Genomic DNA, 24,187 nt, shown 5'->3' with positions numbered 1-24,187 from the left:
TGTTCATAGTTCACAATTAATGCTGTAAAGCTAACAAATCTCCCAAATATAAACAAATCAGTTATTGATACGCAAATTATATTATCCATCTGTTCTGCAAACTTCCTTGAACTAAACAACTTAAGAATCAGCTTGTCTCTTTGAAACGACCCAAATCTGTCTCTTTGAAACAAACCCAAGTCCATTGTTTTATATTGCATCATGAGCAGTAATAAGACAGAGGAAGTAAGTTTCCACGGACAGAGAATCTTATATATACAGAGCTATTTTCAAACCTGTTCTATAGATGATACTGTTTTATCTTCAAGCTTTCCATTTTAAGAACTGAAGGCTGACTTCCATTTACAACCACAAACTAAGCAGACTGTTGGTTGGAAGTTTACTTACAACTGCTTTTGATCAATAGCAGTGGCAGCTGCTATTGTTTAGAAAGCTAGCTTAGCAAACACGAGATCTCCTGCCAGCACAGTGAATATCTGTCACATTCTAAAATACTCCATAGTTAATAAATTACATATGAAGTATAGCTACTGTTAATCGTTATGTAGGGAAACAGAGTGGTGAGTGCGTGCAATGGGTTGCCGGCGGTGGTGGTGGAGGTGGAAACGATAGGGTCTTTTAAGAGACTCCTGGATGGATACATGGAGCTTAGAAAAATAGAGGACTATGGGTAAGTCTAGGTAGTTCTAAGGTCAGGACATGTTCGGCACAGCCTTGTGGGCCGAAGGGATGTAGGTTTTCTATGTTTCTATGAAACAGGGAAGCTAATCAGCGGACGTTGTTGCACAGATAACTGAGAGATTATTCAATCAATTTTCTATTTTAATGAAGGGAATACTATTAGCCATGCCCCGGGGTTCAGTCATGGGGTATCAATAGCTTACAATTTATGTAAATGACTTGCTTGGAGGTACCTGTTAAATTCCGGGATTTTGACGCAAAAGTTTTGCACAAATTTGTCAGTAAGAAAATGGTGTGAGTTGGAAGGAGCTTGAAGATTCTAGCTGGTGTTACTCTGTTACTTACCATTCGCATTACAGAAGTCGAAGCAAAATGGGCCAATGAAACATCTCTCTATCATTGCAGTTTGGGAACTGCCCTTCAGAATGGCAGCAAGAAAATCTCTCAAACTGGAACTTGGTGCAAATTTGTTCTTGGAAAGGATTACAGCCGTTCTCTGCTTTCCAAAAGAGATGCAATCCTGAAAAAAAAATTTCTCAGTGAAATTTTGTAAATCAAAAATGATGGGTACAATATGTGTATTTTGTTGCATTGCGTACCCTGTAAATGGCATGCTATTCGTTACGGTGGAATTGTAAATTGCCCTGTGATTAGCCTAAGGTTAAGTAGTTGGGTTGCTAGGCAATGTGGCTCCTTCGGCTGAAAGAGTCTGTTCCGCACTGTATCTCTAAATAAACAAATAAAAATGAATAAATATATCTAAGTCATGTAGCTTAAAACATTAATGGAATTATAAGTAAATTTGTAACTCAAACAGCTGTAAATTGAGGCTTACCTGTCAGCACCAGTTACTGGACAGCTGGATTCTCAGAACTTAAAAGATTGGAAACCAAATTTAGACAGGTAGACCAGAACAAACCATTGGTCACAGACGGGATGAACAAAACTGTCACATTGACACACAGTCTGGAATCGAAACATTGCTTCAGCACCAGTACTTCATGGTGTAGCATCTTCCACTTCTTGTTGGACACCAAAGAATTCAAAAGGTTTACAGTTATCTTTGTTACATTTTGCCTTATGTTGTTTTAAATAAATATTGGGAGAAGTGACTTAGAGAAAATACTAAACCTGACAGTTAGGGCAGTGCTCTAAACTGGGGCCAGGAAACTTTGCCATTTGAATTTCACTGGGTTCAATAAATTGCCTGGGGAAATCTGATTATTCTAACCTTTACAATTCAAGTAAACTGGCTACTAGTTAAGTAAGGATTCAATATAGATTCGCAGAACAATACTGGCTCTTCAATGTTATGCTGATCTATATATACATAATCCATGATGGATCTAACCCTTCCCTCCTACAAAGCTCATAAGCCTCCATTTTTCTAACATCCATGTGCCTAAGAGTCTTTAAAATATTCCTATTGTATCAGCCTCTACCACCATCTAAAGCAGGTCGAAACTCTCCGCCCCTCACCTTAAACAGATATCCCTTGGTATTAGCTATTGCCGCCCTGGGAAAGAATTGCTGGCTGTCCAATCTATCGATGCCTCTCACAATCTCATCATTCATCCTCCATCATTCCAAAAAGCTAATATGTCCACAATTCTTTCGTCTCTGCAATGGGGTCACTGCTATAATCACAGGAACATCCAGGAAAACAAGGATTCTTCCTGATACTTCATGGTACTGATGAAACAGCTCTGAGTTCTGCAAACATACAAAATTATGAATAATCGTCCCTGTGCCGAAGAAGTCTTCAGTGTCCTGCCTCAACGACTACCGTCCCTTTGCTCTCACATCCATCATCATGAAGTGTTTCGAGAGGCTCGTCATGAGGCACATCAAGACCCTACTGCCTCCCTCACTGGACCCCCTGCAGTTCGCGTACCGTCCCAACAGCTCAACAGACGACGCCATCGCCACCACCCTCACCCACTTGAACAAAATGACACATACGTTCACATGCTCTTCATAGATTACAGTTCAGCATTCAACACAATCATTCCTCAGCACCTGATTGGAAAGCTGAGCCTACTGGGCCTGAACACCTCCCTCTGCAACTGGATCCTGGACATCCTGACTGGGAGACCTCAGTCAGTCCGGATTGGAAGCAGCATCTCCAACACCATCACACAGAGCACGGGGGCCCCCCAGGGCTGTGTGCTCAGTCCACTGCTGTTCACCCTGCTGACCCACAACTGTGCTCCAATACACAGCTCGAACCACATCATCAAGTTCGCCGATGACACGACTGTGGTGGGTCTCATCAGCAAGAATGATGAGTCAGCATGCAGAGAGGAGGTGCGGCAGCTAACAGACTGGTGCAGGGCCAACAACCTGTCTCTGAATGTGAACAAAACAAAAGAGATGGTGTTGACTTCAGGAGGACATGGAGCGACCACTCTCCGCTGAACATTGACGGCTCCTCTGTTGAGATCATTAAGAGCACCAAATTTCTTTGTGTTCACCTGGCGGAGAATCTCACCCGGTCCCTCAACATCAGCTCCATAGCCAAGAAAGCCAGCAGCATCTCTACTTTCTGCGAAGACTGAAAAAAGTCCATCTCCCACCCCCCATCCTCGCTACATTCTACAGAGGTTGTATTGAGAGCATCCTGAGCAGCTGCATCACTGCCTGGTTCGGGAATTGCACCGTCTCGGATCGCAAGACCCTGCAGCGGATAGTGAGGTCAGCTGAGAAGATCATCGGGGTCTCTCTTCCCGCCATTACAGACATTTACACCACTCGCTGCACCCGCAGAGCTAACAGTATTGTGAAGGATCCCACGCACCCCTTATACAAACTCTTCTCCCTCCTGCCATCTGACAAAAGGTACCAAAGTATTCGGGCTCTCACGACCAGACTGCGTAATAGTTTCTTCCCCCAAGTCATCAGACTCCTCAATACTTAGAGTCTAGACTGACATCTATATCAATTATTATATTGTAATTTGTCCTCTACTGTGCCTATTGTCTTGTTTATTAATTATTGTACTGCCCTGCACTGTTTTGTGCACTTTATGTAGTTCTGTGCAGGTCTGTAGTCTAGTGCAGTTTTTATGTTGTTTTACGTAGTCTAGTGTAGCCTTGTGCTGTCTCACATAGTCTAGTGTAGTTTTGTGTTGTTTCCTGTAACACCAGGGTCCTGGAGGAACAGTGTTTCGTTTTTACTGTGTACTGTACCAGCAGCTTATGGTTGAAATGACAATAAACTTGACTTGACTTGACTTGACTAATCAGAAGGATAAAACCAATAGGCTCTGCCTTGATGTCATCAGGAAACATACCTTTGATGCTTTCAGATGAAAGGACAGGAGACTTAGGACTCACACCACCAGGTTCAAGAACAGTTATTACCCCTCAACCATCAGGCTCCTGAACCAAAGGGGATACACATCACTTAACTTCAATTGCCCCCTCATTGAAATGTTTCCTCAACCTATGGACTCGCTTTCAAGGACTCCTCATCTCATGTTCTTGATGTTTATTGCTTATTTATTTATTAATTTTTTTTTATTTGCACAAGTTGCTGTCTTTTGCATTCTGGGTGAATGTCCGTGTTGGTGTGGTCTTCCATTGATCCTGTTATGGTTAGTAATATATTATGGATTTATTGAGTATGCCCACTCGAAAATGAAACTCAAGGTTGTATATGGTGACATATTTACTTTGAATTTTGAAGCCATTTGTAAAAAGTTGAGGATCCAGCTTTGATGATCTCTGTGGCACGTATTGCCGACCAGAGAAAGAAACATTGAGACATATTCTGTTTCCTGACATTCAGGTCAATTTATACATCACAGGGTTTTATTTTTCATAAAAAAGCCTTTGATCAGCATCTTACAAATGCCATCTGGAAATCGGGGTAACATATACACTCAGTAACTACTTTATTAGGTACCTTTTATATCCAACAAAATGGCCACAGAGTACATGTTCTACTGCTGTAGCCCATCTACACCAAGGTTCGGCTTGTTGTATGTTCAGGGGCTCTTCTGCACACCACTTTTGTTAAGATCACTACTGCTATGCTGTGAGGTATTTCATTTTAGTAGTTTTCTGTAAAAACAGAATGTAGAATGTTTTGGTTTTGGCTAAAGATAGGAAGAAATGTTGTTTAACTTAGGAATGTTGTGTCAGCCAGTCAGGAAGGTGGGGCTGGGAGAAGGTTCTAGTGAGCGAAAAGAGATTTGTGCTGGACGGTAGTGGGGGTTGTGGTCTTTTGGCAGGAGATGCGGAGAAGAAAAAAATCAAGCAAACAGCCCATAGGATTCGATCCAATAGACAGACGGGAAGACTCTATTGCAAAGAGTGCTTCATGAGATGAAGGCGTCCAAGATGGGAACTTCTACTGGTGATTGGAGATGAGAAGTCAAGACCGTGCGTAATGGTTATACCCAGCTTTTGGAAAAGATGAGCTCCGATGGTTATGTGCAAACTGGCCTAACTGTAATGGGTCCTTTTATTTCTTTTCTTTCTCTTAATAACTGTTTGATAAAGCTGAAATTAGTAAATATACATTCTTTATAATTTTATGCTGGTGTATGATTTGTCATTTCTTGGTGACCGGTAATTGTATATGGATAGTATTTACACAGCATTCACTCAATTAAGGCTCTGTTTATTGGAACGTCCCAATTTTCCTGTTTGGTCGAACTCCAATTCATACTGACCCTAGAAGTACAGCGTCTATGAAAAGTGGCCTTCTCACTGCCGAGTCAGCAGAGTGAGCTGTAAAGCCACATTTGCATACGAGCCTGTTGAGAGGGTTACACATCATAATTTGAGTTACTGTCAGCTTGAGCCAGACTGGCCATTCTCTTTTGATCCCCCTAATTAAAAGGTGTTTTTGCCCATAGAACTGCCAGTCACTGGATGTTTTTTGTCTTTTGCATCATTCTCTGTAAATTCTAGAGACTGTTGTGCATGAAAATCCCAGGAGACATTCAAACCACCCAGTATTGCACTAACAATCATTCCATGGTCAAAGTCACTTTGGTCACATTTAATCCTGATTCTGATGTTTGGCCTCAACAACAACCGAACCTCTTGACCACGTCTGCATGCTTTTATATATCGTGTTGCTGCCGTATGATTGTTTGACTAGATATTTGTATTAACAAGCAGGTGTACAGGTGAACCTAATAAAGTGGCCATTGAGTGTATATACCCTTTTCCCTCAACACAAGTTGCTTCATCAGACCAGATTTCCCTTTTACAGAAACGCATTGACTTTTTCTGATCTCCTTCCATGTGCTCTGTAATAATGCCTTGAGCCATATCTTCTAATGTTTCCCTCCTATGAAGGGTTAAACTAGCTGACCTGGAACTTCCTGTTTTCTGTCACCCTCGCCTTTTCAACAAAGGAGCTACTTGCTTTGAACATTGGGAGCTTTGGAAAATTGGACCGAATCCATCAACTGTTGCACAAGTCATTTCTTTTAAGGTAAAATTTGTTTGGACCCAGAAACAGTTCCAACAGATTTCTTAATACCAGCTCCCTGGTGACTGCAGGAAGAGGTCCCATGGACCTTCTCCCTTTGTCCCCCTTATTGCAGAGGTTCACTAGTCTGGGATGTGTTGTACGAAGAGCCTGGATGAGTAATTGCAGTGCGTTTTGTAGATCAAGCACAATGTAATCACTGTATCTAGAGGGAATAAATATTTGGATTGACCAAACAGGCATTCCAAAGGCTTGCTTTGGCCTGGATGCTCTTGTAAATCTTCAGTTCTTCAGGAGCTGCATTTATTGCAGTTGTTCTGGGGCTGCACGGCAGCAAAGTACAATGCCTTACAGAGCTTGCAACCACTGGAGTTCAATTCCCACCACTGTCTGTAAAGAGTTTATACATTCTCCCCGTGACTGCGTGGATTTCCTCCTGGTGCTCTGGTTTCCTCCCACATTCCAAAGATGCATGGGCTAGGGTTAGAAATTGCGGACATACAATGTTGCCACTAGAAGCGTGGCAACACATGCAGGCTGCCCCCAGCACAATCCCTGCACTGTGTTGCTCATTGACACAAATAACACATTTCAATGTTTCAATGTACGTGTAGCTAATCAAGCTAATCTAAACTAATCTCATCCAGGCAAATGGAGAAGATCCAGTTGTGCTGGATGGTGGAAAGGCTCTGAGGTACCGAGAGATAAGTCACTCACCACACAATAGTCAGTCTCTGATCCACTCTTGTAGGTTTGGAATTTGCGTAACTGGTCCAGCTGATCTCAAGGTCAATGATAAAATGTAAATTTAGTAACAAGGAATGCATTATATTGCCATTGCCTGTCAAGGGTAGAGAGTAGAGTTGTACATGGTCATCACATTTACTTGACACTAATAATTCCATATGACATAGGAACAGAATTAGGCCATTCAGCCCATTGAATCTGCTCCACCTTTTAATCATGGCTGATTTATTATCCGTCTTAACCCCTTCAATAGTTCAATGTCAGATAAATGTATACAATATGCAACCTGAAATTCTTGTTCTTCACAGACATCCACAAAAACAGAAGAGTGCCCCAAAGAATGAGTGACAGTAAAAACGTTTGAACCCCAAAGCCCCCCTACTCCCCTGCTTCCACACACAAGCTGCAGCGAAGCAATGACCTACCCCATCCCCACTTACTTCAGCAAAAATAAAGCTTCAGCACTCTCCACCCACCAAGCCAGCAAAGATTTCAAGAAAGACCATGATCTGCAGTACAACAAAAGCTGATCATTTACCTGACAATTCGACATTCCACAGGCTCTCTTTCTCACTAATAAAGGGACAGAGATATATCACCCTTTCACAGCGAGAGGAAGACAACAAGACAACTCATTGACGTGCAACAATAAAGTCTGCTGCATTGCTTTATTTCAGAACTCTCCAACTGAAGAATCGGCAATAAGCTCTCCCCTGCCACCTTTCTCATGCATCCTCCCTGTAATCTTTGATACCCTGACTAATCAAGAACCTATCAAACTCCATTTGAAATATACCCAATGACCTGGCCTCCAGAACTGTCCATGGCAATGACTTCCACAGATTCAGAGATCAGTAAATTTATTTTCGAAGAACATTTATGTCACCCTATATGCTGAGATTCATTTTCTTGTGGGCAATCACAGTAAATATAAGAAATACAATAGAATCAAAGAAAGAGCGTGCCCAACAGGACCTACAGACAACCAATGTGCAAAAAATAACAACAAACTGTCTTGAGGCAAATTAGGGTGAATAAATCCCCAGGGCCTGACAAGGTGTTCCCTCGGACCCTGTGGGAGGCAGTGGAGAAATTGCCGGGCCTTAGCAGTGATGTCCTTAGCGACAGGTGAAGTACTGGAGGTTAGGAGGATAACTAATTTTGTTCTGCTGTTTAAGAAAGGCTCTAAAAATAAATCAGGATATTATAGGCCGGTGAACCTCTCATCAGTAGTGGGAAAGTGTTTAAATGCATTCTAAGGGATATATGAGTATTTGGGTAGACCTGGACTGTTTAAGGATAGTCAACATGACTTTGTGTATGGTAAACAACAGGAATTCTGCAGATGCTGGAAATTCAAGCAACATACATCAAAGTTGCTGGTGAACGCAGCAGGCCAAGCAGCATCTATAGGAAGAGGCGCAGTCGACGTTTCAGGCCGAGACCCTTCGTCAGGACTAACTGAAGGAAGAGTGAGTAAGGGATTTGAAAGCTGGAGGGGGAGGAGGAGATGCAAAATGATAGGAGAAGACAGGAGGGGGAGGGATAGAGCCGAGAGCTGGACAGGTGATAGGCAAAAGGGGATACGAGAGGATCATGGGACAGGAGGTCCAGGAAGAAAGACGGGGGGGGGAGGGTGACCCAGAGGATGGGCAAGAGGTATATTCAGAGGGACAGAGGGAGAAAAAGGAGAATGAGAGAAAGAATGTGTGCATAAAAATGAGTAACAGATGGGGTACGAGGGGGAGGTGGGGCCTTAGCGGAAGTTAGAGAAGTCAATGTTCATGCCATCAGGTTGGAGGCTACCCAGACGGAATATAAGGTGTTGTTCCTCCAACCTGAGTGTGGCTTCATCTTTACAGTAGAGGAGGCCATGGATAGACATATCAGAATGGGAATGGGATGTGGAATTAAAATGTGTGGCCACTGGGAAATCCTGCTTTCTCTGGCGGACAGAGCGTAGATGTTCAGCAAAGCGGTCTCCCAGTCTGCGTCGGGTCTCACCAATATATAAAAGGCCACATCGGGAGCACCGGACGCAGTATATCACCCCAGTCGACTCACAGGTAAAGTGATGCCTCACCTGGAAGGACTGTTTGGGGCCCTGAATGGTGGTAAGGGAGGAAGTGTAAGGGCATGTGTAGCACTTGTTCCACTTACACGGATAAGTGCCAGGAGGGAGATCAGTGGGGAGGGATGGGGGGGACGAATAGACAAGGGAGTTGTGTAGGGAGCGATTTGTGTATGGTAGGTTGTGACTAACCAAAAGTTAATAGAGTTTTTCGAGGAAGTTACCAGGGAAGTTGATAAGACCAGAAGACCACAAGACATAGGAGCACAATTATGCCATTTGGCCCATTGAGTCTACTCCACCATTCAATCATGGCTGATCCTTTCTTTCCTTCCTCAGCCCCACTCCCCGGCCTTCTCCCCATAACCTTTGATACCATGTCCAGTCAAGAACCTATCAATCTCTGCCTTAAATACACCCAATGACCTGTCCTCCACAGCTGTCTGTGGTAACAAGTTCCACAAATTCATCACCCTCTGGCTAAATAAGTTTCTCTGCATATCTGTTTAAAATGGACGCCCCTCTATCCTGAGGCTGTGCCCTCTTATCCTAGAATCCGCCCCATGGGAAACATCCTTTCCACATCTATATTGTCTAAGCCTTTCAACATTCGAAAGGTTTCAATGAGATCCCCCCTCATCCTTCTGAATCCCAGCGAGTATGGACCCAGAGCCAACAAACGTTCCTTGTATGATAAACCTTCCGTTACTGGAATCATCCTTGTGAACCTCCTCTGGACCCTCTCCAATAATGGCAGCACATCTTTTCTGAGATAAGGAGCCAAAAACTGTTCACAATACCAAAGGGGAGGCCTCATCTGTGCCTTATAAAGCCTCAGCATCACATCCCTACTCTTGTATACTAGACCTCTTGAAATGAATGCTAACATTGCATTTGCCTTCCTCACCACCAACTCACCCTGCAAGTTAACCTTTAGGGTGTTCTGCACAAGGTCTCCCAGGTCCCTTTGCATCTCAGATTTTTAGATTTTCGAACTATTTAGAAAAGAGTCTGCACATTTATTTCTACTACCAAAGTGCATGACCATGCATTTTCCAACACTGCATTTCATTTGCCACGTTCTTGCCCATTCTCCTAATCTGTCTAAATCCTTCTGCAGCCTACCTGTTTCCTCAGCACTACCTGCCCCTCCACTAATCTTCGTATCATCTGCAATCTTGGCAACAAAGCCATCTATTTCATCATCTAAATCATTGGTACATAGCATAAAAAGAAACAGACCCAGAAATGACCCCTGCAGAACACCACTAGTCACTGGCAGCCAACCAGAAAAGGATCCTTTATTCCCACTTGCTGCCTCCTACCAATCAGCCAATGCTCTAACCATGCCAGTAACTTTTTAGTACTTTGGCCTTCATAAATCAACGTATTGAGTACAGGCGATAGAATGTTATGTTGAAGTTGTATAAGACATTGGTGAGGCCTAATTTGGAGTATTGTGTGCAGTTTTGGTCACCTACATACAGGAAAGATGTAAATAAGATTGAAAAAGTACAGAGAAAATTTAGAAGGATGTTGCCAGGACTGGAGCAGTGAGTTATATGGAAAGATTGAATAGGATTTTATTCCTTGGAGCGTAGAAAATTAAGGGGAGATTTGCTAGAGGTATACAAAATTATGAGGGGCATAGATAGGGTAAGTGCAAGCAAGTATTTTCCACTGAAGTCGGGCGGAACTACAACTAGAGACCCTGGGTTAAGGGTGAAAGGTGAAACGTTTAAGGGGGACGTGAGGAGAAACTTCTTCACTCAGAGGGTGGTGAGAATGTGGAACAAGCTGCCAGCACAAGTGGTGCATGCAAGCTTAATTTCAACAGTTAAGGGAAGTTTGGATAGGTACATGGATGGGAGGGGTATGGTGGGGTGTAGTCCTGGTGCAGTTTGATGGGAATAGGCAGCTTAAATGGTTTGGCACAGACTAGGAGGGCCAAAGGCCTATTTCTGTGCTGTGTTTTCCCATGACGAAGACTCTAAACTGTGCAAATACAAGAAGAGAGAGAAAAAAGAAATAATAATAATAAATAAGCAATAAATAGAAGAACATGAGATGCAGGGTCTTTGAAAGTGAGTCCATAGGTTATGGGAACAGTTCAGTGATGGGGTAATTGAATTTATCTCCTCTAGTTGAAGAGCCTGATGGTTGAGGGGTAATAACTATTCCAGAACCTGGTCGTTTGGGTCTTCAGGGTCCCATCTGACCACTATTTGGTTAAAGAAATTCCTTCTCATCTCTGTTCTAAAGGAGCATCCTTCTATTCTGAGGCGGAACCCTCTGGCCTAGATTCTCCCACTTTTGAAAACATTTTCTCCACGTCCACTCTATGTAGCTGAGGGCTGCCATTCTCCACTCTTTCATTGTTTCTGTTCACTTTGCCTAAGTTTCTCATAATTTTTACATCAACACAAGAGTTTCTGCAAATGCTAGAGATCTTGAGCAACACACACAAAATGCTGGAGGACCTCAGCAGGTTAAGCATTACCCATGGAGGGAAGCAAACAATAACTTTTTGGGCTAAGTCTCCTCATCAGGACTGGAAAGGAAGGGGGAAGAAGGCATTGTATAAAGGAGGGGGCAGGAGTAGGACACAAGCTGGCAGGTGGTAGATGAAACCAAGTGAGTGGGAAAGTACATTAGCGAGGGAGGGAGATGGAGTAAGAAGCTGGGAGGGGATAGATGGAGGAGGTAAAGAGCTGAAGAAGGAGTCTAATAGGAGAGGACAGTGGACCACAGAAGAAAGGGAAGGAGGACAAGAACCAGAGGGAGGTTATAGGTGGGCAGGTGAGAAGAAGAGAAGGGTGAGTGGGAGAGAAGTAGTGAAGGGGGAGAAATTAGCAGAAGTTGGAGAAATTGATGTTCATGCCAAAAAGGTCTTCCCATTACCATTTTGACTCACCTCTACTGGCATAATGAGGCAACACCTCATATTCCAGCTGGGTAGCTTCCTACCTGATGTCGTCATCATCGGTTTCTCCAACTTCCATTAATTGTAGTGTTCAGGTCCTTGGAATGGGAATTAAAATCACATTCTTAGTCCAAACACTAAATCCCAAACAATTAAGCAATACAAATTCAAAACGTATTTTAGATCATAAGACCATAAGACGTAGGAGCAGAATTAGGCCGTTCAGCCCATTGAGTTTGTTCCACCATTCCATCATGGCTGATCCCGGATCCCACTCAACCCCATACACCTGCCTTCTCACCATATCCTTCGATGTGACCGATCAGGAAACCATCAGCTACTGCCTTAAATATACCCACGGACTTGGACTCCACCACAGTCTGTGGCAGAGCATCCCACAGCTTCACTACTCTCTGGCTAAAAGAATTACTCCTCACCCCTGTTCTAAAAGGTCACCCTCAGTTGTGAGACTGTGCCCTCCAGTTCTGGATACTCCCACCATAGGAAATATCCTCTCCACATCCACCCTATCTAGTCCTTTCAACGTTTGGTAGGTTTCAATGAGTTCCCCTGCATTCCTCTAAATTCCAGTAACTACAGGCCCAAAGCTGCAAAACGCCCCTCATATGTTAACCCCTTAAATCCTGGAATCATCCTTGTGAACCTCCTCTGGACTGTCTCCAATTCTTTCTGAGATATGGGGCCCAAAACTGTTGACATTACTCCAAGTGCGGCCTGACTAGTTGTCCTATAAAGGCTCAGCATTATCTCCTTACTTTTATATTCTATTCCCCTTGAGATAACTACCAACATTGCATTTGCCTTCTTTACCACAGTCTCAACCTGTAAATTAAGCATCTGGGAGTCTTGCACAAGAACTCCTAAGCCCCTCTGCACCTCTGATGTTTGAACCCTCTCCTCATTTAGATAATAGTCCACACTATTGTTCCTTCTACCAAAATTCCATCTGCCACTTTTTTGCCCATTCTTCCAATTTGTCTAAGTCCTGATGCGATCATATTGCTTCCTCAGCACTACCTACCCCTCCACCTATCTTTGTATCATCCACAAACCTTGCCACAAAGCCATCAATTCCATTATCCAAATCATTGACAAACAATGTGAAAACTAACGGCCCCTGAGGAACACCGCTAGTCACTGGCAACAAACCTGAAAAGGCCCCCCTTATTCCCACTCACTGTCTCCTACCTGTCAGCCATTCCTCTGTCCTTGCCAGTATATTTTCTGTAACACCATAGAATTTTATCTTGTTAAGCAGCCTCATGTATGGCATCTTATCAAATGCCTTCTGAGCATCCAAGTAAATGACATCCACTGTCTCTCCTTTGTCCACCCTGCTTGTTACTTCCTCGAAGAACTCATAACAGATTTGTCAGGCAAGATTTCTCTTTACAGAAACCATGCTGACTTTTCTGAAGTTAGGCTAACTGGTCTATAATTTCCTTTTTTTTTGCCTTCCTCCCTTCTTAAAGAGTGGAGTGATATTTGCAGTCTTCCAGTCCTTCAGGACCCAAGCCAGAATCAAGTGATTCTTGAAAAATCATGACCAATGCATCTGTTATCTCTTTAGTGACCTCTCTCAGGACTCTGGGATGTAGTCCATATGGTCCAGGTGATTTATCCACCTTAGAACATAGAATTATACAGCACAGTACAGGCCCTTCGGCCCAGATTGTTGTGCCGACCCTCAAACCCTGCCTCCCATATAACCCCCACATTAAATTCCTCCATATACCTGTCTAGTAGTCTCTTAAATTTCACTAGTGTATCTGCCTCCACCACTGACTCAGGCAGTGCATTCCACACACCAACCACTCTCTGAGTAAAAAACCTTCCTCTAATATCCCCCTTGAACTTCCCACCCCTTACCTTAAAGCCATGTCCCCTTGTATTGAGCAGTGGTGCCCTGGGGAAGAGGCACTGGCTATCCAGTCTATCTATTCCTCTTATTATCTTGTACACCTCTATCATGTCTCCTCTCATCCTCCTTCTCTCCAAAGAGTAAGGCCCTAGCTCCCTTAATCTCTGATCATAATCCATATTCTCTAAACCAGGCAGCATCCTGGTGAGTCTCCTCTGTACCTTTTCCAATGCTTCCACATTCTTCCTATAGTGAGGCGACCAGTACTGGACACAGTACTCCAAGTGTGGCCTAACCAGAGTTTTATAGAGCTGCATCATTACCTCGTGACTCTTAAACTCTATCCCTCTACTTATGAAAGCTAACACCCCATAAGCTTTCTTAACTACCCTGTCTACCTGTGAGGCAACTTTCAGGGATCTGTGGGCATGTATCCCAAGATCCCTCTGCTCCTCCACACTACCAAGTATCCTGCCACTTACTTTGTACTCTGCCTTGGAGTTTGTCCTTCCAAAGTGTACCACCTCACACTTCTCCGGGTTGAACTCCATCTGCCACTTCTCAGCCCACTTCTGCAACCTACCAATGTCTCTCTGCAATCTTCGACAATCCTCTACACTATCTACAACACCACCAACCTTTGTGTCATCTGCAAACTTGCCAACCCTTCTACCCCACATCCAGGTCATTATTAAAAATCATGAAAAGTAGAGGTCCCAGAACAGATCCTTGTGGGACACCACTAGTCACAACCCTCCAATCTGAATATACTCCCTCCACCACGACCCTCTGCCTTCTGCAGGCAAGTCAATTCTGAATCCACCTGGCCAAACTTCCCTGGATCCCATGCCTTCTAACTTTCTGAATAAGCCTACCGTGTGGAACCTTGTCAAATGCCTTACTAAAATCCATGTAGATCACATCCACTGCACTACCCTCATCTATATGCCTGGTCACCTCCTCAAAGAACTCTATCAGGCTTGTTAGACACGATCTGCCCTTTACAAAGCCATGCTGACTGTTCCTGACAGACCATGATTCTCTAAATGCCCATAGATCCTATCTCTAAGAATCTTTTCCAACAGCTTTCCCACCACAGACGTAAGGCTCACTGGTCTATAATTACCCAGACTATCCCTACTACCTTTTTTGAATGAGGGGACAACATTCGCCTCCCTCCAATCCTCCAGTACCATTCCCGTGGACAATGAGGACATAAAGATCCTAGCCAGAGGCTCAGCAATCTCTTCCCTCTCCTTGTGGAGCAGCCTGGGGAATATTCCGTCAGGCCCCAGGGACTTACCTGTCATAATGTATTTTAATAACTCCAATACCTCCTCTCCCTTAATATCAACATGCTCCAGAACATCAACCTCACTCATATTGTCCTCACCGTTACCATTCCCTCTCATTGGTGAATACCGAAGAGAAGTATTCATTGAGGACCTCGCTCACTTCCGCAGCCTCCAGAGACATCTTCCCACCTTTATCTCTAATCCGTCCTACCTTCACTCCTGTCATCCTTTTGTTCTTCACATAATTGAAGATTGCCTTGGGGTTTTCCACCTCACTTGTCACCCATCGTTCCTTCACCCTACCAGTCTTTATCTTCCTCACCGGGACAAATTTTTCCCTAACATCCTGCAAGAGATCTCTAAACATCGACCACATGTCCGTAGTACATTTCCCTGCAAAAACATCATCCCAATTCACACCCGCAAGTTCTAGCCTTATAGCCTCATAATTTGCCCTTCACCAGTTAAAAATTTTCCTGTCCTCAAGACACCTTAAGACCTTTGAGTTTACCTAGCACTTTTTCCTTTGTAATAGCAAAGGCACTCACTCCTGCTCCCTGGCACTCACATACCTCTAGTACACTGATAGTGTCTTCCACAGTACAGATGCAAAGTACCCGTTAAGTTCAGCTGCCATTTCTTTGCCCCCATTACTACCTCACCAGCATCATTTTTCAGTGGTCCAATGTCAACTCTCACCTCCCTTTTACTCTTTATACAACTGAAAAAAACTTTTGGTATCCTGCTTTATATTATTGGCTAGTTTGCACTCAAATTTCATCTTTTACCTTCTTATAGTTTTTTTTTAGTTGCCTTTTGTTGGATTTTAAAAGCTTCCCTATCATCCAGCTTCCCACTCTTGCTACCTTATATGCCCTTTCCTTGGCTTTTATGCAGTCCTTAATTTCCCTCGTCAGCCACGGTTGCCCACCCCTGCCATTTGAGAACTTCTTTTTCTGTGGGACATATCTATCCTGCATCTTGTGAACTATTCCCAGAAACTTCAGCCATCTCTGCTTTGCCGTCATCCCCGCCAGTATCCTCCTCCAATCCACCTGGGCAAGTTCCTCTCTCGTGCCTCTGTAATTCCCTTTATTCCATTGTGATACTGATACCTGTGACTTATGCTTCACTGTTGCAAATTGAAGTATGAATTCAATCATACTATGATAACTGCCTCCTAAGGGTTTCTTTACATTAAGCTCCCTAATAAGACCTGGATTATTACACAACACCCAATCTAAGATAGCCTTTTCCCAATTAGGTTCAAGAGCAAGCTGCTCTAAATAGTCATCTAATAGATATTCAACAAATTCCCTCTCTTGCAATGTGACACAAACCTAATTTTGATTGTCTAATATATTTTATCTCCTTAAATATTGAAACAATTTAATACTTGAACTTCTTAATTACTATCATAATGTCGATTAAAACTACAAAGATATAAGTAACTTCAAACAAAAAGAGGTGCCGGGCGTGACTCTGTTATTTACAGATTATTTCACAGAATATATCATGAAGAAAATGCTCAAAGGCTTTCTACAGAGTTGTATAAATGAACATGCAGAGTGGACAGATATCAGACTACAGTCAGTGCCATTTCAGAAATAACAGATCGCATTCCGAAAATTTAATGGAACTCATTCAGGAGTTAAATCACCATAAGGGTAATTCAGTGAATAGTAGCTAACTTGGATTTTTGGAAAACGTAATTTTTTTCTCTTCAAGATTTATCAGGACTGTTTAGGGCTCTTGGGAAGACAAATGTCAAAGTGCAGTGACACCTGACCTACAGAAAACAATGAGTGGTAATAAAGACTAACAGTTTGCTCGGGAAGGAGGTAGCTAATGATACTGTAAAGGAGCAGGCAGCATTCCACAATGGGACTTCAATGGTAACACAATTATACACACAGTTATTGCTGGTGCTGCAAAATGGTAGATGCAGAGTGCACTGTCAATTGATTAGGGAAGAGGACCACAAGTAGCCCAAAGCAAGCTTAATGACAAAGGATTTTTTCCCCCAAGAGCAGAAAACTTATTGGAAAATAACTGAGGGATGAAACCAATCTGTAGTAATTGCAAAAAAAAATATATGGTTTTGCTTAGACCATAGCAGTTAGCACAATGCTATTCGAACTTCAGAGTTCAATTCCAGTGTCTCTGTAAGGTCTCAGTACATCCTCCCTGTGACCGCAAGGGGTTTCCCCAGGTGCTCTGGTTTCCTCCCACCATCCAAAGACGGACTGATTAATAGGTTAATTGGTCATTGTAAATTGTCCTGTGATTGGGTTAGGATTAACTCAGGGGTTGCTGGGCAGTGCGGTGCAAAGGGTCAGAAGGGTCTATTCCGTGCTGCATCTCTAAATAAATAAACAAACAAAGAGAAGTTTTATAAATTGAGGGGTCTTCTAAATTTGACTGAACTGTGATGAAAATATTGTGCAATGTTAATCATAAAGTTGTTTGTCCCACAACATTCAGGCCATCATCTTTGACTGTCTACACCAGTCTTTGGTAGGGCTCTAGGAGGAACACTGTGAAACAAAGTGTGCATATCCAACAATCGCTGAAGTGTGGTGAAGAAGCCATTAGGCATAATTACCTTCATTAGGCAGAGCTCTGAGTAGACGAGCAAGAAGGTTTTGGAACAGTGTTTGAAATATTTAGTCAGGCAACAACTGGAGCATTGTGTGCCGCTGTGGGCACCATTTTATTGAAAGGATATGTTTGCACTAGAAAGGGAGCAGAGGAGATTGAACACAATGGAGTGCTTTGGCTATGGGATAATGTAATTTGATTGCTTTTGAATCATTCAACATAAGAAATAGGCCTTCAGCTTAACTTATCCATGCCAGCCACTGAGTACCCATCTATATTAATCCCAGAGTCCACAATCTTCGACTGATTATTCAAATACTGATCAAAATACTTCCAAATGTTGTGAGGTTTGCTGCTTCCAGCAGCCTCAGAGGGTGTATTCCAGATTCCAATTGCACTCTGGGTGAAAACACTGCTACGTAGATCCCCGTCTACCCCTTATGCCCACTAGTTTTATACACCTGTTAAGGAGGGAAGATTTTCACTACTTGTCCAATTTTATGCCCTTTCTAATTCTGTGCATTTTTCTAGAACTTTACTGGAGGGGCAACCTGAGTGAAGTAGGCAAAATTCTGAGGGAGTTGGATGTGGTAGGTAGGGAGAAATGTTTACCTTTAGTGAAGGTCTGAATGGTCCATGAGAGCCCGCCTTGTTAGTTGTCTTTTGCGCTATTGATTTACTTTGTAACTTACAGTAATTTTCATGTTATGCCCTGTACTGCTCCCACAAAACAACAAACTTCACAAAATATGTCAGTGATAACAAACCTGATTCTGAGATGTTTCACGGTCAGATGATACACATGGAGTCCTTTCCAAGCAGAGATGAGGAGGAATTTCTTTAGCTAGAGGGTAGTCAATCTGTGGAATTCATTTTCACAGGCCAAGTCATTGGGTATGTTTAAAGCAGGGATTGATATGTTCTTGATTAGTAAATCCATCCTAATTTATGGGATGAAGGCAGGAGAAAGGGGTGAGTGGGAAGATCGATCAGCCATGACCGAACAGTAGAGCAGATGCGATGGTCTGAATAGCCCAATCCGAAGTTCAGAAGTTCAAAGTTCAAAGTGAATTTATTATCAGAGTACATATATGTCACAATATATAACCCTGAGATTCTCTTTGTCAAAGTTCAGAGTAAAACTTACTAACAGAGTACATACATGTCACCACATACAACCCTGAGATTCTTTCTTCTCTGGGCAGACTTAGCAAATCTGTAGAACAGTAACTGTAAACAGGATCTGTAAACTGTAAACATCAGGAACTGTGAACTGTAAGCAAACTGTGCAAATTCAGATAATAAATAAATAGCAATAAATAACGAGCTTGAAATAACAAGGTAAAAGACTCCTAAACTGAGTGTAGTTATCCCCTCTTGATCAAAAGCCTGATAGTTAAGGGGTAGTAACCGTTCTTGAACCTGGTGGTATGAGTCCTGAGGCGCCTGTACCTTCTGCCTGATGGCAGCAGCAAGAAAACAGTATGGTCTGGGTGGTGAGGATCTTTGTTGATGGACACCGCTTTTCTACTGCAACATTTCATGTCGATGTGCTCAATTGTTGGGAGGGTTTTACCCATGATGTACTGGGCCGAATCCACTATCTGTTGTAGGAATTTCTGCTCAAAAGCATTGGTGTTCCCATACCAGGCCATAATATAGCCAGTCAGCACACTTTCCACCACACATCTGTAGAAGTTTGCCAAGATTTTTGATGACATGCCAAACATCCACAGATTCCTAAGGAAGTAGAGGTACTGTCATGTTTTCTTCACAATTATATGAAGGGTCCAGTTTAGGTCCTCTGGGATTGTGACGCCCAGGAATTTGAAATTACTGACCCTACCCACCTCAGATCTTCCAATGATTACTGGCTCATGGACCTCTGGTTTCCCTCTCCTGAAGTCTACAATCATTTCCATGGTCTTATTGACATTGAGTGAGAGGTTGTTGTTATTACAAAACTCAGCCAAGTTTTCAATCTACCTCGTGTATGGTGATTCATCACCCTCTTTGATACAGCCCACAGCAGTGGTGTCATCAGTAAAATTGTATATGGTGTTGGAGCTGTACTTCGCCACACAGTCATAGGTGTAAAGTGAGTAGAGCGGGGGGGTTAAGTACACATCCCTGTGGTGCTCCTGTGCTGATGGAGATTGTGGAGGGGATGCTTTTGCCAATCCGAACTGACAGGGATCTGCAAGTGAGGATATCCAGGATCCTATTGCACAAGAGGGTATTGAGACCCAGGTCTTGGAGTTTACGGAGTAGGTGAGGATCACTGCTACTCATCCCACGATCTCTTTGACCCTCTACTGGCAGGAAGGAGATGGCAGGAGCACAGGGCTAGGACTGCCAGACGGGGTAACAGCTTCTTCCCTCAGGCAGTGAGACATTTGAATACCCTGCCAGCACAGGTCTCGTCACGAGGACAATAAGCTGTTTACTGTTTACCATACTGTTTGATGTTTAATGTTTACCTGATTCATTTTACATGCATTTTGAAATATATTTTATTAACTAATTTATGGTAATATTTAGTTGATATGCTGTGTGTGATATATGTTTTGTAAGCACACCATGGTCTGGAGGAACATTGTTTCATTTGGTTGTATATATGTACAGTCAGATGCCAATTAACCTGAACTTGACTTTTTTTGCCGGCATTCGCAGTAGAACAAAGAAGCACAATAGAATCAATGAAAAACTACACAAAAACAAAGACTGACAAGCAACCAATGTACAAAAGAAGACAGAATGTTTAGTCACAGGGCTGGGGAAATACAGTGAGAGGAAACAGATTTAAAAGATGCCCAAGGGACAACTTTATCACACCGAGATGGTGATCAATATATGGAATGAGCTACCAGAAGCAGTGGTTGGAGCAGGTACATTAACAGCATTTAAAATATGATTGGACAGGTACATGGATAGGATAGGTGGCAGGGTAGAGATACATCTCTACCAAAGGAGGTATAAGGTGCTCCTTCCTCCCACTAGCCCACAGGCCACTCTTGAGCGAGGTATAGCAGTTACTTAGCCCCCAGGTCAGGGTCTCATGAAGCCATGGGAGCAGGTGGTGGGTGGTCGTACGAGCAGCGGGTGCATATCACAAGTCCTGGTTATGTGAGCCGCTGGCGCCAGACAGACAATCTCTGAAGAGTCTTGATAACGGATGCACTCACCCGTGAAGGCACGGCCCCGAAGAAGGCAATGGCAAATCGCTTTTGTCAAAAAGTTTGCCCAGAGCAAACATGGTCATGAGACCATGATTGCCTATGTCATACGACGGAGTGATGATGATGTCATGGATAGGAAGGGTTTGGAGGGATGGGGGGGGAAGAGGGCGATATGTCACAACATGTGATGGCACAGTAACGTGGCAGTTATCGGAAAGCTACTACAGTGACAGAGTTTCTGCCGTTTTTATGTTCTCACCATGACCACGTAGGTTTCCTCAGCGTGCTCTGTCTCCTCCCACATTTCAAAGATGCACCGGTTAGTGAGTTAAATGGTCTCAGGGGTGTAACTGGGTAGTGCAGGCTCGCTGGGTCAGAAGGGCCTGTTAACATCCTGAATCTCTAAATAAACAAGCAACTCGCCACAGACCAGAGGAGCTGAGGGGCCCATTCCTGTGATGTGTGACTCGCTGACGATTATTTTTGCAAGTTCCAGGCACTCATTGATTGATTCTGTTTTAAAAAGAGCTTCCTTTTTATGGCAAACGGAAACTATTTGTTCAGTGGGATTTAAACCAAACTAAAGGATCAGAGCCTCAATCTGCCTCCAAGATGTCAGCTCAGCAGCGTGGTTTCTCATCAGAAGCATACTGGCAGTTAAAATCCAACGACTATCAGAGTTATTCCCTCCTCCCTTGCTCAACCCCTGCCTCTCGCTAACTGATCCCAGCTGAGCAGCTGATCCTGCATTGCCTTTGCCTTCAACACCTCTGCCACGCAGAAGGAATAGAGGTAAATAGTGTACTATTTACTGTACACAGTGTTGGTGAGATCACTCCCAGAGTATTGCCTCCAGCTTTGGGATCCTTGCCCTGCCAGGTCAAGGACAGCAGATCAGTGTTGGCCCCGTGCCCACTGGTTGTCCTTGGCACTCTACTCACGCACTGAATCCCCCTCAGTCCTTGGCACTGCGGGACGGCAAGTTACACATCGCAGTCAGGCTCTCTCCAAACCCTGGCTGCTCTCCACCCGTGTGTTCTCTCCCGACTCAGCCTCCGGAACTCCCAAACACCCACCACTGCGCCAAGAACCATTTTTTGACTCCCTGCTGTCAGGACCATCTAACAGAGCACAGGTTGAGGCCGCTTAACTGGGAGCATTCTGACCCTGGTGCCTCGTACACCTTTGAAATGAAGGTTGTGTTTGCACATAGAACACAACAACAGCACATATTTCACAGGACCTTCAGCTCACAAAGTCATTCCAATCCATATAAACTCACTCACCCCCCCCCACATGCCAATAACCCTCCATTTTTTTTACATCTATGTGAATGATGCCTTTAATACCATCATTCCAAATAAACTGATTCCTAAGCTCTGGAACCTGGGCCTTAGCACTCAGATCTGCAGCTGGATCTTCAACTTCCTCACAGACAGAACCCAGGCTGTAAAAATAGGGGACAAGCTCTCCTCTACAATCACCTGAACACCGGTTCCCGACAAGGCTGTGTACTCAGCCCCCTGCTGTACTCACTGTACACCCATGACTGTGTAGCCAAGTTTCCATCAAACTCAATATATAAGTTTGCTGATGACACCACAATTGTAGGCCGTATCTCAGGTAATGATGAGTTTGAGTACAGGGAGGAAATTAAGAACCTGGTGACATGGTGCAAAGACAATAACCTATCCCTCAACGTCAGCAAGACGAAGGAATTGGTTGTTGACTTCAGAAGGAGTAGCGGACCGCACTACCTCATTTACATCGGTGGTGCGCAAGTGAAACAGGTCAAAAGCTTTAAGTTCCTCAGGGTCAATATCACAAATGACCTGACTTGGTCCAACCAAGCAGAGTCCACTGCCAAGAAGGCCCACCAGCGCCTTTACTTCCTGAGGAATCTAAGGAGGTTTGGCCTGTCCCCTAAAACCCTCACTAATTTTTATAGATGCACTGTAGGAAGCGTTCTTCTGGTATGGAAGTTGTCCTGTCCAAGACCGGAAGAAGCTGCAGAAGATTGTGAACACAGCCCAGCACATCACACAAACCAATCTTCCACCCTTGGACTCACTTTACACCGCACGCTGTCGGAGCAGTGCTGCCAGGATAATCAAGGACATGACCCACCCAGCCAACACACTTTTTGTCCCTCTTCCCTCCGGGAGAAGGCTCAGGAGCTTGAAGACTCGTATGGCCAGATTTGGGAACAGCTTCTTTCCAACTGTGATAAGACTGCCGAACGGATCCTGACCCGGATCTGGGCCGTACCCTCCAAATATTCGGACCTGCCTCTCGGTTTTTTTGCACCACCTTACTTTCCCTTTTCTATTTTCTATTTATAATTTATAATTTAAGTTTTTAACATTTACTATCAATTTGTACTCCAGGGAGCGGGAAGCGCAGAATCAAATATCACTGTGATGATTGTACGTTCTAGTATCAATTGTTTGGCGACAATAAAGTATAAAGTATAAAAGTACTGTCTGAGAATCTCTTACATGTTCCTATATATTTAGGTTCGACCACCCCCAGCAGTGCATTCCAAGCCCTGAAAACCCATGTGGAAAAAACCCGCCCCTGACATCCCTCACACTTTACTCCACTCTCCTTAAACAGTTGTCCTCTGGTATTGGGCATTGCCACCCTGGGAAAAAGGTACCGGCTGTCCATGCTAATTATGCCTCTCTGTCATGATTTTATACACCTCCGTTAAATGGCCTCTCATACTCCCTTGCTCCAAAGAGAATAGCCTCTGTCAGACCAACATGTAACTGCATTTGTTACATTATTGGCCTGAAGGGCTATTTTACTGAAATGGAAAGGTGCCTCTGCTCCCACTTTGATACAATGGTTCTCTCAGGTGATGCTATGTCTTAGCTTGGAGAAAATCAGAAGTCGAACTTTTGATCCTCGATTTGACTTTGAGAAAAGGTGGGGTTCATTTGCCCGCTACTATCATCTGATTTGAGTTAATTAAGATAGTTTCCTTCTATTTCTTGTTTAAATGGATTTGAGTTGGCGGATTGATGTTTTTCTTTTATGGAAGCTTGTATGCTCCCAATGGGTTTTTTTTTCTTGTTTTTTTTTTGTTAGCAGGGTTTTTTTGTTTTAGTTAGTAGGGGTTCTTTTTTCCCTAAAAAAATATTCTTAACATTTTATTTTTTTCTTCGTATTATTGATATATTGTTTAGCTTTGTTAATCAGTTATTTGGTAACTTGATTCTTCATTGTATATATATTGACATGTTGACTTGATTACCTTAATGTTTTTTTTTGTTGATCTTTAATAATAATTAATAAAAAAGATTTTAAAAATGAAAACTGAGAATAGCCTCTAGCTCACTCAACCTTCCCTGTAAG

The sequence above is a fragment of the Mobula hypostoma genome, chromosome 3 (assembly GCF_963921235.1).
Source record: "Mobula hypostoma chromosome 3, sMobHyp1.1, whole genome shotgun sequence".
Taxonomy (NCBI): Eukaryota; Metazoa; Chordata; class Chondrichthyes; order Myliobatiformes; family Myliobatidae; genus Mobula; species Mobula hypostoma.
The sequence above is the reverse complement of the archived record's forward strand: the minus strand, read 5'-3'. Positions refer to the sequence as shown.